Source organism: Hypanus sabinus, chromosome 3 (genome assembly GCF_030144855.1).
Source record: "Hypanus sabinus isolate sHypSab1 chromosome 3, sHypSab1.hap1, whole genome shotgun sequence".
Lineage (NCBI taxonomy): Eukaryota > Metazoa > Chordata > Chondrichthyes > Myliobatiformes > Dasyatidae > Hypanus > Hypanus sabinus.
Window position 1 is genome coordinate 94499362 of NC_082708.1, and position 17143 is coordinate 94516504.

At 43.7% G+C, this 17143-nt stretch overlaps 1 protein-coding gene across 7 annotated transcripts in view; it reads right to left on the reverse strand.

The window, feature by feature from the left end:
* fgg (fibrinogen gamma chain) overlaps nt 1–17143 on the reverse strand; it is an 87875-nt gene that overhangs the window by 69669 nt on the left and 1063 nt on the right. The window contains exon 2 of one of the 7 annotated variants that reach the window (XM_059964814.1): nt 12164–12352. The exons of 4 other annotated variants lie outside the window; for them this stretch is intronic. The gene's annotated coding sequence lies outside the window, so the exon portion shown is untranslated. Of the gene's footprint in view, nt 1–12163; nt 16840–17143 lie in introns of those variants that run through there. 2 more of the 7 variants (XM_059964815.1, XM_059964812.1) reach the window with 2 other exon arrangements.

Below are 17143 nucleotides of genomic sequence, written 5' to 3' on the forward strand. Positions count from 1 at the left end.
TGGATGCTGCCACCAATATCTACAAGTTTGCAGATGATACCATTGTAGTGGGCTACATCTTAAATAATGATAAGTAGGGGTCTAGGAAGGAGATTGAGCTTAGTAACACGCATCTTGACAATAACTTTTTTCCCAATGTCAGTAAGACAAAAGAGCTGGTGTTTGCTCTCAAGAAGTGGCAATATACATGTTCCTGCCTATATCAACAGTGTTAAAATTGAGAGCTCAAGTTTCTAGGAGTGAACATCACCAATAACCTGATCTTGGTCTAACCATGCAGATGGCATGGCCAAGAATGATCAACAAACCTCTCCTTCCTCAGGAGGCTAAAAATATTTGGCCTGTTCCCATCAAGCCTCAGCAGTTTTTATCGACACACTGTAGAAAACAACCTATCCAGATGTATCGTGGCCTGGTATGGCAACTGATCTGCAATGTGACCACATGAATTGACAGTGTTGTGGACACAGCTCAGCACATTGCAGAAACAGACCTTCCCTTCATAGTCTCTGTCTATACTTCTCGCTGTCTGAATTAAGCAGCCAGCATAATCGAAGACCACACTCAATAGGCAGAAGATACAAAGGTCATGTAGCACTATGCTCAAGGTGAGCTTCTGCCCAGCTGAATGGTTCACTAGTATGTTAGATGGTCTCTTGACCTCCTGACCTACCTTATTATGGCCTTGCACCTTATTGCCTTTCTGCACTGCACTTTCCCTGTATATGCTATATTGTTCTGCTATTGTTTTACCTTGTGCTACCTCAATGCACTGTGTAATGAATTGATCTGTATGAACGGGATGCAAGGCAAGCTTTTCACTGTACCTTAGTACATCTGATAATAATAAACCAATTCCAATTCCAACAAATTCATGAGTTCTGCTCTGTGCTGTATCTCTAAATAAAATAAATAAATACTGTGGAAGATCTTTGTGACAGTCATTCAAAGCAGATTGTGAAGGTGTATGTAAGTCACGTACAACCACTGAACAAATTATAGAAATCTCAGACCCATTTTCATACTGGAGGTCATTTAGGATAATAATTTGTTTTAATCATTTCAAGCCAAACAGTTTGTGAGATGAATTGAGATCAGACGTTCATATTCCAAAGACTTTAGAGCCTCAGTCAGAACTGAAATTAAATGAAACAATATGATGACTGAGCCCTGATTCTGCCCCAGCCAAATAAATGCATTCAAATTCCCAGGCATGAGAGATTTAAAACCCAGGTTTTTAATTTTCATTTGCCTAACACCCTTGAACTAATAAAGAAAATACAAGACATTAATTCACAAATATTGTGCAAAATATGTAAACTAGATGACAAAAGCTGAGGCCAGTTGCAATGTCCAAATGAAAATAATTTGTTTACTTTAGTGGATGAAAACTCTAATGTTGTGTAGTTGATGTGTTTCTAATTGTCTATGTGGTTGATGCAGAACAAAGTAGGATATCTGTCCCCTAGTGGCGGAAAAATGTGTGATTACATTCATGTTTTCTCATTAAAGTTGAGCTGAGGGGTGAATTCTAAGTCACGGCCTTGCACTTGTCCATAACTGGTTATTTTTGAACAGCTATGTATAAATGATAATGACATAGTAGAGGAATAATTTACAAACAAGAGAAAATCTGCAGATGCTGTTAATCTGAGCAACACACACAAAATCCTGGAGGAACTCAGCAGGTCAGGCAGCATCTATGGAAAACAGTACAACTGATGTTTCAGGCTGAGAACCTTCATCATGTCTGGATAAAAAAAGATGAGGAGTCTGTGTAAGAAGTTGGAGGAGGGGAGGAAGAAACACAAGGTGATAGGTGAACCTGGGTGGGTGGAGGGGTGAAGTAAAGAGCAGGGAAGTAGATTGGAAAGAGATACAGGGCTGGAGAAGGGGGAATCTGATAGGAGAGAACAGAAAGCCATGGAAGAAAGAAAATCAGTAAGAGCACCAGAAGGAGGTGATGGGTAGGCAAGCAGATAATAGAGGGAAATGGGAATGGGGAACAGTAAAGGGGAGAAGGGAGTCTATTACCGGAAGTTTGAGAAATTGATGTTCATGGCATCAGGTTGGAGGCTTCCCAGATGGAATATAAGGTGTTGCTCCTCCACCCTGAGTGTGGCCTCATCACAACAGTAGAGAAGGTCATGGATTGACATGTCGAAATGGGAATGGGAAGTGTTACTACCATGGATGGAGCAAGGCTGGTCAGCAGAAAACAGAGAGTGGGAATAAAGGGATCCTACTCTGGCTGGCTGCCGGTTACCAGCAGAGTTCCACAGGGGTCGGTGTTGGGACCGCCGCTTTTTACGATGTATGTCAATGATTTGGACAACAGTATTAATGGATTTGTGGTTAACTTTGCCGATGATACAAAGATAGGTGGAGGAGCAGGTAGTTTTGAGGAAACAGAGAGCCTGCAGAGAGACTTAGATAGTTTAGAGGAATGGGCAAAGAAATGGCAAATGAAATACAATGTTGCAAAGTATATGGTCATACACTTTGATGAAAGAAATAAATGGGCAGGCTATTATTTAGATGGGGAGAGAATTCAAAACGCAAAGGGACTTGGGAGTCCTTGTTCAAGATACCTTAAAGATTAACTTCCAGGTTGAATTGGTTGTGAAGAAGGCAAATGCAATGTTGGAATTCATTTCTAGAAGTACAGAATATAAGAGCATGGATGTGATGTTGAGTCTCTATAAGGCACTCATGAGACCACACTTGGAGTATTGTGCAGTTTTGGGCTCCTTATTTTGGAAAGGATATACTGACATTGGAGATGGTTCAGAGAAGATTCACAAGAATGATTCCAGGAATGAAAGGGTTACTGTAGGAGGAATGTCTGGCAGCTCTTGGGCTGTATTCCTTGGAGTTCAGGAGAATGAGGGAGGATCTCATAGAAACATTCTGAATGTTAAGAAGCCTGAACAGATTAGATATGGCAAAGTTATTTCCCATGATAGGGGATTCTCGGACAAGAGGGCACAACTTCAGGATTGAAGGATGTCCATTTAGAACAGAGATGCGGAGAAATTACTTTAGTCAGAGGGTGGTAAATCTGTGGAATTTGTTGTCACGAGCAGCTGTGGAGGCCAAGTCATTGGGTGTATTTAAGGCAGAGGTAGATAGGTTCTTGGTTAACCAGGGCATCAAAGGGTATGGGGAGAAGGCAGGGGAGTTGGGATGACTGGAAGAATTGGATCAGCTCATGATTGAATGGCGGAGCAGACTTGATGGGCCAAATGGCCTACTTCTGCTCCTATATCTTATGGTCTTATGGAATTAAAATGGGTGGCCACTGGGCGATTCTGCTTTTTCTGGCAGATGGGGTGTAGGCTTGATGAAGCGATCTCCCAATCTGTCAGGTCTCACTGATATAAAGGAGGCCATACCCGGAGCACCGGATTCAATAAATGACCCCCACAGACTCACAGGTGAGATGTCACTAATCCTGCCTCAGCAATGGAACATTATGGACAACCTTTTGCACTTCCATAGACTTCTTTCTAGTTATGTTCTTTTGTACTAATGTTTTGATATCCCCATTGTCTTATATAATTATGTATATATTCTCTGTATTGTCTAAACATATGTCTGTGATACTGCTGCAAGCAAATTTTTCATTTCACTGTTACAGGCAGAGCTACTGTAACATCACTGTTACAGGCAGAACTACTGTAACATCACTGTTAGAGGCAGAGCTACTGCTATTACTGGAAAGATCAGTGGAACTCAAAGCAAGAAATTACAATGATTAAACTGAAGAATAAAGATTGGGAGCTGGGCAATAATTTGAAGAAATTGTGGAAGAGAAATTTGGAATGGTGTAGATACTAAATGTGTGTAGCTTGTTTTGAAGCCACAATTTTACCATAAGTTTAAAACGGACTGATACAAATTAAAATGCCTTTTTAAAAAAATATACATGTATACCCAGTTTAAGTCAAAGAACATTTATCAAATTATATGCAAAAAGAAAAAGATTGGTTACATTTTATTTGAAATCAAAATGAACTATTTATGCCCTTCTTAACATTGACCTTTTGTTCTGTTTGTTAGACAAATATTTTGAAGAAGCAAAAACAAATTTCAGAGAGCATAATTTCTGAGAATAAAAGACAAACTTCAAATATTGACAAATGAGCAGAGTTTACAATGAACCAGAAAAGCAAATTAACCTTATTCTAATCAGTTGTGATTAAGTGAACATGTTAATCATTTGTCTAAAATTTCTCAAGCATAAACATGACCTTGGAACCCTTACACAGCCACTTCTGTTTGACAAAAACTGGCATAAATTAGGACACAAATTTGAAATCTTAATAATCTCACAACAGTCAAGCATTTAATAGCATAACAATGCATAATGATTTGTTCCACACGTGTGAAATGTCTGTTTCAAGGTAAATAAGAAATAAATTGTGAAGTGATACATTGGAGGAATTGAAGGTGAGGGGATGGTCTAATAAAATGTAGGGGAAATACCATAATGGTAGGATCCTAGGGAGAATGAGAACAAAAGGACTTTGATGTATGTTCAAGGGGACCTGAATGTGATAGCACAGGCAAGTCAGGATGTGGAAGAAAAAATACAGTACAACAAGGAGGTCTTAGTACAACTTTATAAAACATTGGTTAGGCTACAGTGGGAATATTGTGTGCAATTCTGGTTACCACAATGTAGTAAGTCCATGATTGCACTGTGGAGGATGCAGAGGAGATTCTTGAAGATGTTCACTGGGAATAGAATGTTTCAGTTTTGAGGAGAGACTACATAGACTGGGCATAAATTAGAACAGAGATAGATGAGGGTGCATATAATATTCTGAGACACATAGATAGGGAAGAGAGTTAGAAACTTTTCCCTTTGGCAGAGGTCCAAACCCAAAGGACAAAGGTTTAAGATGAGTGGTGGGTGCCTGTAATATGCTGCCAAGGGTGGTGGTGGAGCCAAATACGACAGACATATTTAGAGACACTTACTGAGGCACATAAATATGCAGAGAATGGAGGAATATGGACCATGTGCAGGTAGCAGGCAGAAGGGATCTTTGGCTTAATTGGTTCAGCACAACTTATTTCTTGTGCTGTACTGTTCAAGTCAAGTCAAGTCAACTTTTATTGTCATTTCGACCATAACTGCTGGTACAGTGCATAGTAAAAATGAGACAACGTTTTGCAGGACCATGGTTTACATGACACAGTACAAAAGACTAGACTGAACTACGTAATAAAAAAAACAACACAGAGGAAGCTACACTAGACTACAGACCTACACTGGACTGCATAAGGTGCACAAAAACACTGCAGGCATTACAATAAGTAATAAACAGGACAGTAGGGCAAGGTGTCAGTCCAGGCTTCGGGTATTGAGGTGTCTGACAGCTTGGGGGAAGAAACTGTTATATAGTCTGGTTGTAAGAGCCCCAATGCTTCGGAGCCTTTTCCCAGACGGCAGGAGGGAGAAGAGATTGTATGAGGGGTGTATGGGGTCCTTCATAATGCTGTTTCCTTTGTGGATGCAGCGTGAGTGTAAATGTCCATGATGGTGAGAAGAGAGACCCCGATGATCTTCTCAGCTGACCTCACTATCCGCTGCAGGGTCTTGTGATCCGAGATGGTGCAATTTCCGAAGCAGGCAGTGATGCAGCTGTTCAGGACGCTCTCAATACAGCCCCTGAAGAATGTGATGAGGTGGAGGGTGGGAGACGGACTTTCCTCAGCCTTTGCAAAAAGTAGAGACACTGCTGGGCTTTCTTTGCTATGGAGCTGGTGTTGAGGGACCAGGTGAGATTCTTTGTTAGGTGAACACCAAGAAATTTGGTGCTCTTTATGATCTCTACCAAGGAGCCGTCGATGTTCAGCGGGGTGTGGTCACTCTGTGCCCTCCTGAAGTCAACAACCATCTCTTTTGTTTTGCTCACATTAAGAGACAGGTTGTTGGCTCTGCACCAGTCCGTTAGCCGCTGCACCTCCTCTCTGTAAACTGACTCGTCGTTCTTGCTGATGAGACCCACTACGGTGGTGTCATTGGTGAACTTGATGATATGGTTCGAGCTGTGTGTGGCAGCACAGTCGTGGGTCAGCAGAGTGAACAGCAGTGGACTGAGCATGCAACCCTGGGGAGCCCCCGTGCTCGGTGTGATGGTGTTGGAGATGCTGCTCCCTATCCGGACTGACTGAGATCTCCCAGTCAGGAAGTCTAGGATCCAGTTGCAGAGGGAGGTGTTCAGGCCCAGTAGGCTCAGCTTTCCATTCAGTTTCTGAGGGATGATTGTGTTGAATGCTGAACTAAAAGTCTATGAACAGCATCCGAACGTATGTGTCTTTTTTGTCCAGGTGGGTTAGGGCCAGGTGGAGGGTGGTGGCAATGGCGTCATCTGTTAAGCGGTTGGGATGGTGCGCAAACTGTAGGGGGTCCAGTGAGGGAGGCAGCAGGGTCTTCATATGCCTCATGATGAGCCTCTCGAAACACTTTATGATGATGGATATAAGTGCAACGGGACGGTAGTCATTTAGGCAGGACACTGAACGGCACAAGGATGATGGTGGTGGCCTTGAAGCACGTTGGAATGGTGGCGCTGCTCAGGGAGATGTTGAAGATGCCAGTGAGAACATCTGCTATCTGGTCTACACATCCTCTGAGCACTCTACCAGGGATGTTGTCTGGTCCAGCAGCCTTCCGTGGGTTGAACTCACGTCGTTCTTCTCACGTCGGCCGCGGAGAGACACAGCACCTGGTCATTCGTAGAAGGGGTGGACTTCCTCGCTGCCACGTCATTTTCCACCTCAAAACGAGCGTAGAAGTTATTCAGCACATTTGGGAGGGAGGCATCACCTGCACAGTCAGGTGATGTTGTCTTGTAATTGGTGATGTCCTGGATGCCCTTCCACATGCGCCGTGTGTCACCGCTGTCTTGGAAGTAACTGTGGATTCACTGGGCATGTGCACACTTTGCCCCTCTGATGGCTTGGAACAGTTTGGCCCTTGCTGTTGTTAAAGCTGCCTTGTCGCCTGCTCTGAAGGTGGAGTCGCGGGACCTCAGCAGCGCACGCACCTCTGCGGTCATCCATGGCTTCTGGTTAGCATGCATAATGATGGTCTTGGACAGAGTAACATCATCAATGCACTTGCTGATGTAGCTGGTCACTGATGCTGTGTACTCCTCTAAGTTGGTAGAGTCGCCATCATGTGCCAGTCAGTGTTCTCAAAGCAGTCTTGAAGAGCAGAGATGGCTCCTGCTGGCCAGGTTTTCATCTGCTTCTGAACTGGTCTGGAGCGCCTGACGAGCGGTCTATATGCTGGGATTAGCATAACAGAGATGTGGTCTGAGTAACCAAGGTGGGGGTGGGGCTCTGCCCGGTATGCGTTGGGAATGCTTGTGTAAACCAGGTCCAATGCGTTCTCCCCCCTCGTTGCAAAGTCCACATACTGATGGAATTTGGGGAGCACTGACTTAAGGTTCGTGTGGTTAAAATCACCGGTGACAATAAACAGACCATCAGGATGTGCATTCTGCAGTTCACTAATAGCCCCGTACAGTTCACAGAGTGCCTCCTTAGCATTAGCGCTGGGGGGAATGTAGACACCGAATATAAGGACAGAGGTGAATTCCTGTGGCAAGTAAAATGGTCGGCATCAAACTGCCACAAACTCCACTAAGGATGAGCAGTGTCTGGAAACCAGCACAGAGTTCTTACACCATTCCGTGTCGATGTAAACACAGACACCGCCACTGCGAGCCTTACCGGAGACAGCTGCATCTCTGTCCGAATGAAACAAAGCTAGCCCGTCTAGCTGGATGGCAGCGTCCGAAATCCCATCAGTGAGCCATGTCTCTGTGAAGACATACGCGGAGCAAACTCTGTACTCCCGCCGAGTATTACGTTGGAGTCGGATGTAGTCCATTTTATTGTCCAGGGAGCGGACATCGGAGAGAATGGACGGGAGAGCCGGCCGGCTAGGGTTTGCTTTGAGTCTGGCATGGACCCCTGCCCGTTTGCCTCGTTCCTGCTTCCTCGCACATCGCTTTCGACGTCTCCATCTCCGGCTCCCAGCATCAGGCAAGTCCAAGGATTGTAGGCCCGTTCCCCTCAGCATGCTGATGTCACGTAATTCGGCCAGCAGATCTTTGTGGAGGTTTGTTTTTGGGTGATCTCTGTATTGTAGTAGTATCTGGCGATGGTAGATTGCCGCTCTGTTATTCATGTGCCCTAATTGAAAATTGTGTATCAAACTTAAAATAGAAAATTAAAGTAACACCAGGTCTGAAAGGCCGCTGCTGCTGTGTCGCGCTGCCTCATGGGAAGCCTCATGTTCCATGTAATTATCATGTTATCAAAGGCCTTTTCTTGTCCAAATAGACATCTACTCCCCTGCCCTTACTAGCTTTATTTGGAGCTTAGATCTTCTTGACTACATGAAGGGCTGGTGGTTTCTTAAGTTCCTGCTGTGCTTCGTGAATCAGACAGAATCGGGTTTCATATCATCATAATAGTGTACGTCAGGAAATTTGTTGTTTTGTGACAGCAGTACATAAAATAAACTATAAATTACAAAAAGATAAAATTAAATAAGAGGTGCAAAAAGTTTGCTAAAATAGTGAGGTCGTGTTCATGGGTTGGTCAGGGTTAGACCAGTTAACATGCTCTCCATGGTACATCTGTAGAAATTTGCCAGTCTTTGGTGATGTAGCAAATCTTATCAAACTCCCAATGAAATATTGCTGCTGTCAAGCTTCCTTTGTAATTGAAGCAATATATTGGGCTTAGAATAGATCTTCAGAGATGTTGACACCCAAGAACTTGGATGTTGTTCACTGCTGATCCCTTCATGAGAACCGGTGTGTATTTCCTTGTTTGCTCCTTCTTGAGGTCCACAATCAGTTCTCTGGCCTTACTGATGCTGAGTGCAAGGTTGTTGCTGTGATATTACTTAATCATTTCATGCCTCCTTATCGCCATCCGAGATTCTGCCAACAACAGTTGTGTCATCTGCAAATTTATAGACGGCATTTCCACTGTACCTAGCCAAACAGTCATGGGTGTAGAAAGAGTAGAACAGTAGGCTAAACACACCTTCTTGAGGTGTGATGGTGCTGATTGTCAGTGAGGCGGACATGTTAACTCCAGTCTGCACTGACTGTAGTCTCCCAATGAGCAAGTCCAGATTTAACTGAAAAGGGAGGCATAGGGACCCAGGTTTTGTTGCTTGTTGATTAGTACTGAGTGTATGATAGTGTTGAAAGTTGATCTCTCATCAATAAACAGAAGCCTGGCATAGGTTTTGCTGTTGTCAAGCCGGTCCAAGGCCAAGCAGAGAGCCAATGACACTACATCCTTTGTAGACCTATTGTGGTTGAAGGCAAATTACTGTGGACCCAGCTTCTTGCCATGACTAACCTCTCTATCACAGTAAATGTGATAGTGGCTGAGGCAGCTCACCTTACTCTTCTTGGACACTGGCACAATTGTCACCCATTTCAAGGAGGTGAAAACAACCAACTGCAACAGTGAGAGACTGAAGATGTCCTTGAACACCACAGCCAATTGGTGCAGCAATTTCTGGATCTTAAGTGGAATGTTAACCTGGTTGACACCTGTTGGGATGTTGGGGAGTGCAGAAGCACTACAAGCAGCAATGCACTTTCACTTCTCTTGATCAACTTTACTCAATGGTGTACACAATGTGGTCTCTATATTGAAGAAACAGATTAAAGATCTGTGAACACGAGCGCTCAGTCCTCATTAAGGGCCTCACCTTTGTCCCCCTTCGCCCACACCTCAGTGAGTTCCGCGTACGCCATGACGCTGAACTCTTCTTCCTCCGGCTCCGTCTCCGAGCTTACTTCTTTGGCAAGGACTCTCTTACCCCCACCGATGACTCCTTCTCCCGTCTTCAACCCTCCTCCTCTTCATGGATACCCCGCTTTGGATCTCTTTATTGCTAATTGCCGACGGGACATCAACCGTCTTGACTTCACCACACCCTGTTCCAATTCCAACCTCACTCCTTCCGAACGCTCTGCTCTTCGCTCCCTCCGCACCAATCCCAACCTCACTATAAAACCTGCTGATAAGGGGGGAGCTGTTGATGTCTGGCGTACTGACCTCTACCTGGCCGAGGCACAGTGACAACTCCCTGATACCTCCTCTTATTTACCCCTTGATCATGATCCCACTAAGGAGCACCAGGCCATTGTCTCCAATACCATCACCAACCTTATTAGCTCTGGGGATCTCCCATCCACTGCCACAAACCTCATAGTTCCCACACTCCACACTTCCCGTTTCTACCTCCTACCCAAGATCCACAAACCTGCCTGTCCAGGTAGACCTATTGTCTCAGCTTGCTCCTGCCCCACTGAACTCATTTCTGCATACCTTGACACTGTCTTATCCCCCCTTGTTCAATCTTTTCCCACCTATGTTTGTGACACTTCTCATACTTTGATTTTTTCAATGATTTTAAGTTCCCTGGCCCCCTCCGTTTTTGGATTCCAGACCTAACCAAATCCCCTCTACCACCACTCTCCTCCATCTAGCGGAATTAGTTCTTACTCTCGATAATTTCTCCTTTGGCTCCTCCCTCCTTGTGCGAGCTAAAAAAAATCTTAGGGTAGATGTTATCCTTGCTAAAGTTCTAAAACTTGCCAATGAGGATCCTGTCACATATCCACATATAATTCATAATAATACCTCATGGAGACTATAACCACGACCATCTTCAAGAAAGAAGATAGAGCCAAGTGGCTAAGTTTAGTAATAATGGAGAACACAAGAAGTAGGAATATGAGTAATCCAGCCAACCCCTTATGCTTGTCACACCATTTAATATAGCCCTGGATGACCAGTCCCAAACTGAAACTCAGCTTTTTGTTCTACTCATGCTCCTCTTCCGTAATTGTTTAAAATTAATCTACATCCTCTTTAAAATCCTACTCATCTTTTGGCTAAATAATTTCAGAGACTCATCATCCTCCATATGCACTCCGCTTATCGTGCAATTATATCTTCTTGGTCCAGACCCTTTCAACACCTACCCTATCATGTTCCCTTAGGATCTTGCTTTTAAGATTATTGCCCTCCACCATTCTTCTAAACTCTAAAGAAGAGAGATCCAGTTTTTTAAGCTATTTGAGATATGATAACCTCCCTTCCAAGAAATTAGTCTTTCTTAATTAAGGGTACCAGATTTGTAGGTTTTTGTAGATTTGCAGGGGGTAGGTTCAAGAGAAATATGAGGGATAAGTTTTTTACTCAGGGGGAGGATGCCTGGAATGCGCTGCTCGGTATAGTGGTAGAGGCAAAACATTAGAGGCTTTTAGGAGATGTTTGGATAGGCAGATGGATGTAAGGAAGGTGTTGAGATATGGACATGGTGCAGGTAGGAGGGATTAGTGTTTAAGTGTTTTCGATGTGCTTTTTCGTGGGTTTGGCACAACAATGTGGACCAAATATCCTGTTCTTGTGCTGTGTAAACACTATTCCACAACCCTATGTAGTTATAACAATACGTTTCAACCTGATGGCATGAGCATTGATTTCTTGAAATTCCGGTAATTGTAGCATGCATTGTAGCTTGCCCTCACATCTATTTATGTGTCACCAGCAAACCTGGATACCTTTATCCTCTCCAAGTAATTCATACAAATAGTAAATATTTGATGACTAAGGACTGATCCTTGGCCAACTCCACAAGTTAAATCCTTCTAATCATAACGGAAAACATTTATTGCAATTCTATGCCTTCAATGTCACAACCAGCATTCAATTAATTCTAACACACTTTTCCCAATAACATAACTTCTTGGTCACCATTTTTTTGTGGAACCATATTTGAATTTCTTCTGGTAATCCACACACTACATCTGCAGACTCCCCTCTATCAACTGTTTGTCTTCCAAGAACTCTAGCAAACTTGTGAAACATGATTTTCCTTACATAATTCCACGTCAACAGCTTGGTCATATTATGCTTCTCTAAGTCACTATTTATTTCTTCTTGATTATAGGCCACAAATTCTCAACTACAGATATTTGGTTAGCTGGCCTAATGTATCTTACTTTTCGTTTCCTTCTCTTTTCGAACAAGGCAATGTGGCTTTCCAATACACTTGTACCTTATAAAATTTAGTAAGTTTTAAAACTTTTTAACCAACCTTCTACCATCTCTTCAGCCATTTTCTCAAAAACTCCTGGTTGCAGATTATTGGGTTCCGGTGAATTGTCCATCTGAGATTCCATGGGTTTTTCCAATACTTCGGTTCTTTGTATTAAGAATTGCTAAGTTATTCCATGCTATTTGAAATTAGCCTGTCCTGAGATGGTTATAGTCTCCTCAGAGAAAACTGATGTAAAGTATGGATTTAAATTATATGTTAATGTTAATTCCACTCTCTCACTTTCAATGATGAAACATCTTCACTTTGCTGAGACCCAGTAACAACTTTCAGACAGCTCTTCTTACTTATCCCTCGAACAGGATCCCACTAAGGAGCACCAGGCCATTGTTTCCCATGTCATCACTGACCTTATTAGCTTTTGGGATCTCCCACTCACAGCCACCAACCTCATAGTTCCCACACCCCGCACCTCTTACCCAAGATCCACAAACCTGCCTGTCCAGGTAGATCCATTATTTCAGCTTATTCCTGCCACACTGAACTCATATCTGCATACCTCGACTCAGTTTTATCCTTTGGTTCAGTCCCTTCCTATCTACATCTGTGATACTTCACACACTCTAGGTCTTTTCAATGGTTTCATGTTCCCTGGCCCCCATCATCTTATTTTCACCATGGATATCCAGTCCCTATACACCTCCATCCCCCACCAGGAAGGTCTCAAAGCTTTCCGTTTCTTTCTGGACACCAGACCAAAGCAGTTCCCCTCCACCACCACTCTCCTCCATCTGGTGGAACTCGTCCTCACTCTCAATAATTTCTCCTTTGGCTCCTCCCACTTCCTTCAAACAAAAGGTGTAACCATGGGCACTCGCATGGGTCCCAGGTATGCCTGCCTTTTTGTCAACTACGTGGAACAGTCTAAGTTTCAAGCCTACACTGGTGTCCGTCCTGTTCAGCCTAGTTTTTGTACTGTGTCATGTAACACCATGGTCCTGAAAAACATTCTCATTTTTACTATGTACTGTACCAGCAGTTATGGTCGAAATGCCAATAAAAGTGACTAGACTTGACTACATCCACGACTTCATCAACTTTGCCTCCAACTTCCACCCTGCCCTCATTTCTGACACCCCTTCCCTTTCTTGACCTTTCTGTCTCTATCTCTGGAGACAGCTTATCTACTGATGTCAATTATAAACCCACGGACTCTCTCAGCTCTCTAGCTGAGAGTCCAGGTGGACTATAGCTCTTCTCACCCTGTTACTTGCCATCCCCTTCCCTCAATTCCTCCGTTTCCACCACATCTGCTCTCAGGATGAAGCTTTTCATTCCAGAATGAAGGAGATGTCCTCCTTCTTTAAAGAAAGGGGCTTTCCTTCCTCCACCATCAACACTGCCTTCAAATGCATCTCTTCCATTTCACACACATCTGCTCTCACTTCATCCTCCTGCCACCCCACTAGGGATAGGGTTCCTCTCATCCTCACCTACCACCCCACCAGCCTCTGCAGCTCATAATGCTCCGTAATTTCTGCCATTTCCAACGGAATCCCACCAACTAGCACGTCTTTCCCTCCGCCCCACTCCCTCACTTTCTGCAGGGATCTCCTTACCTGCCCATTGCCTCCCCCTGCAGCTCCTCCTCCTTTTCTTTCTTCCATGGCCTTTTATCCTCTCCTATCAGATTCCCCCTTCTCTAGCCCTGTTTCTCCTTCATCAATCAACTTCCCAGCTCTTTACTTCATCCTTCCCCCTCCCAGCTTCACCTATCACCTGGTGTTTCTCCTTCCCCTTCCCCCATCTTCTTACACAACTCTCCAACTTTTCTCTCTAGTCCTAAGGAAGGGTCTTGTCTGAAACATTGATTGTATGCTTTTCCATGGATACTGCCTGGACTGCTGAGTTCCTCCAGCATTTTGTGTGTGTTGCTGGATTTGCAGCGTCTGCAGATTTTGACTGGTTTACCAGGAGCAGTGACTCTTTTCCCTTTGAGATTTTGCCTCCTTACAGCAGGCACTTTAAAGCACCGGAGAAATACTGGGGTATGCAAAGCAACGTCAGAACTTCCTCTCGAGACAGCATTCTTTTATTGAGTCAATCGGTTCTGAAGGGCAGGCCACATTGCTCAGATGCCTAACACCAGAGTCATTTAAGATGGTGGTGTGCTCAGAAGCTCAGGTCCAATCAAAGCTGCATTTGTTTGTTCTTTATGTCTTTTTACAATTGCAAGTCACTGCTGGATACTAAGAACATCAAGTACTGCAGGATTATCCCATCACTTGATAGTGATAGAGTTGGTCTTGTTGCACACTGTTGTTACGCCCAGCAGTGCCAGGGTGCAAGTGATTGTCCTTGGCATTTTTATTGTGATTGCAAGACCCTGTTGGACATTGGTAAAGTAGAATACTGTAAATTTGGTTCACTGGTTCATTGATAAGACTGATGGTGGATGAGCGGTGTTGTCTTGGTTATGGCAAGGACTAGGCCCTCACTACAGGGATTCCTGTTCCAATCACCGAGGGGAGGAGATGCCAGAGGTGGTGTGGGAGAGAGAAGAAGCCTCTGTGGGCATGATGGAATGACTGGCTTCTTGACTTCAGTGCTGCCATCTGGTGTTTGGTGGAAGAACAGGCTGGACCAGGACAATTACCATCAAACCACTCAGGGACATGGGCTATATTTTATTTCCTTTGTGACTGTATGTTTTTCTGCAAACATAACCATAGGTGCTATTTATGTTGTATGCTGTTGGCAATGTATTTGCACGTTGGCCCCTGAGGTATGGTGTTTTGTCTGGCTATATTTATATATGGTTGAATGATAATTGAATTTGAACTCTCAAGTCATGCACTCCATTCTGATCTGTAAGGAAAGAGTTAACCACATAGACAGAAGTCAATTTAAAAACATTACAGCGCAGTACAGATCCCACGGCCCATGATGTTGAGCCGACCTTTTAACCTAATCTAAGGTCAATCTAACCATTCCCTCCAACATAGCCCTCCATTTTTCCATCATTCATGTGTCTACCTAAGGGTTTGTTAAATGTCATTAATGTCCTCTACTACCACCTCTGGTAGGGTGTTCCACACATCCACCTCTCACTGTGGAAAGAGCTTACCTCTGACATCCCGTCTACACCTACCTCCAATCACCTTAAAATTATTAGCCTTTTCTGCTCGGGGAAAAGGTCTCCAGCTGTTCACTCAACTCAAGTCAAGTCACTTTTTATTGTTATTTCGACCATAACTACTGGTACAGTACACAGTAAAAACCAGACAGAAATGAGACGTTTTTTCAAGACCATGGTGCTACAAGAAATACAAAAACTACACTGAACTACGTAAAACAATACAAAAAACTACACTAGACTACAGACTTACCCAGGACTGCATAAAGTGCACAAAACAGTGCAGGCATTACAATAAATAATAAACAAGACAATAGGCACAGTAGAGGGCAGTAAGTTGGTGTCAGTCCAGGCTCTGGGTATTGAGGAGTCTGATGGCTTGGGGGTAGAAACTGTTACATAGTCTGGTTGTGAGAGCCCAAACGCTTCGGTGCCTTTTCCCAGATGGCAGGAGCGAGAAGAATTTGTATGAGGGGTGCATGGGGTCCTTCATAATCCTTTTTGCTTTGCAGATGCAGCGTGTGATGTCTATCTATGCCTCTTATCATCCTGAAAAACCTCTCTCAAGTCCCCTCTCATCCTCCTTCACTCCAAAGAAAAATGCATCAGCCTTCTCAACCAATCTTCATAAGAAATGCTCTGTAATCCAGGCAGCATCCTGGTAAATCTCCTCCGCACCCTCTCTAAAGCTTCCATACCCTTCCTATAATGAGTCAACCAATACTGTAGTGAACACAATACTCCAGTGTTTTCTAACCAGCTGCAACATTACCTTGTGGTAATTGAACTTAATCCCCTGAAAAATGAATATCAACACACAATATGTGTTAACAACTCTATAAAACTTGGATGGCAAATGTGAGGAATCTGTTTACGTGGACCTTGAGATCCCTCTATTTCTCCACTCTGCTAAGAATGCTGCCATTAACACTGCATTTATAGAAATCAAGAAGAGCAGAGGTCCAAGAACAGATCCCTGAGGGACAGCACTGGTTACCGACCTCCAGGCAGAATACTCTCCATCAACTACCACTCTCTGCCTTCTATGGGCAAGCTAATTCTGTATTCACACAGCCAGGTTTCCATGCCTCCTGACTTTTTGAATGAGCCCATCATGGGAAACCATATCAAATGCCTTACTGAAATTACATTTGGTACTGTACCTTCTTCAGTACGATTTGATCACTCCGTTACAGGAAGGACATAGTCCTGCACTGTAGAGTGCAGAAAAGAGTTACGAGGATGTTGCCAGGACTAGACTAGGTTTTTTATTCCTGGAATGTAGGAGAATGAGTGTTGACCTTACAGAAATGATTAAGGCAGAGATAAGGTAGACAACAGCAGTCTTCTTTCCAGAGCCAATAACCAGGGAGCACTCAAAACCCCAGCATAAACAGCAAAAACAGAGCTCCTCACTGTCTGCCATTCTTGTCATGTAATGCCTACAGAAATTTCTGAAATCACTTATCAGTCAGCTCAGAACTGGCTGAAATGGAATGGAGGCATGTCATTCTTGATGCAGTGGGACCACTGAAGAAGCAAAGGTGACCCCTACTGTTGCAGACAGAGCTTCACATTGTCAAAGGTTCTGATCTGACCTTCAATCTCCAGAACTTCAGTTTCATTTAGTGATTGTACTTACAACAGCCTTGCTGACAAACATCCAAACTGTCTGATCCAATAGGCTTAAGGCTGAGTCCTTGGACATACTCTAAGCCTGAACTATTTTAACTAAAAAGGCTGATGGCAGATTCAACACATTGTGAGGCTAATGTTAGAAATTACAAGCATTTAGAAAAAGAAAAAGGCCATTTGTACCATAATAGTGCCAAACTATTATTCTGCCTAGTTCTATCGGCCTGCACCTCTACACCCCTCCTATC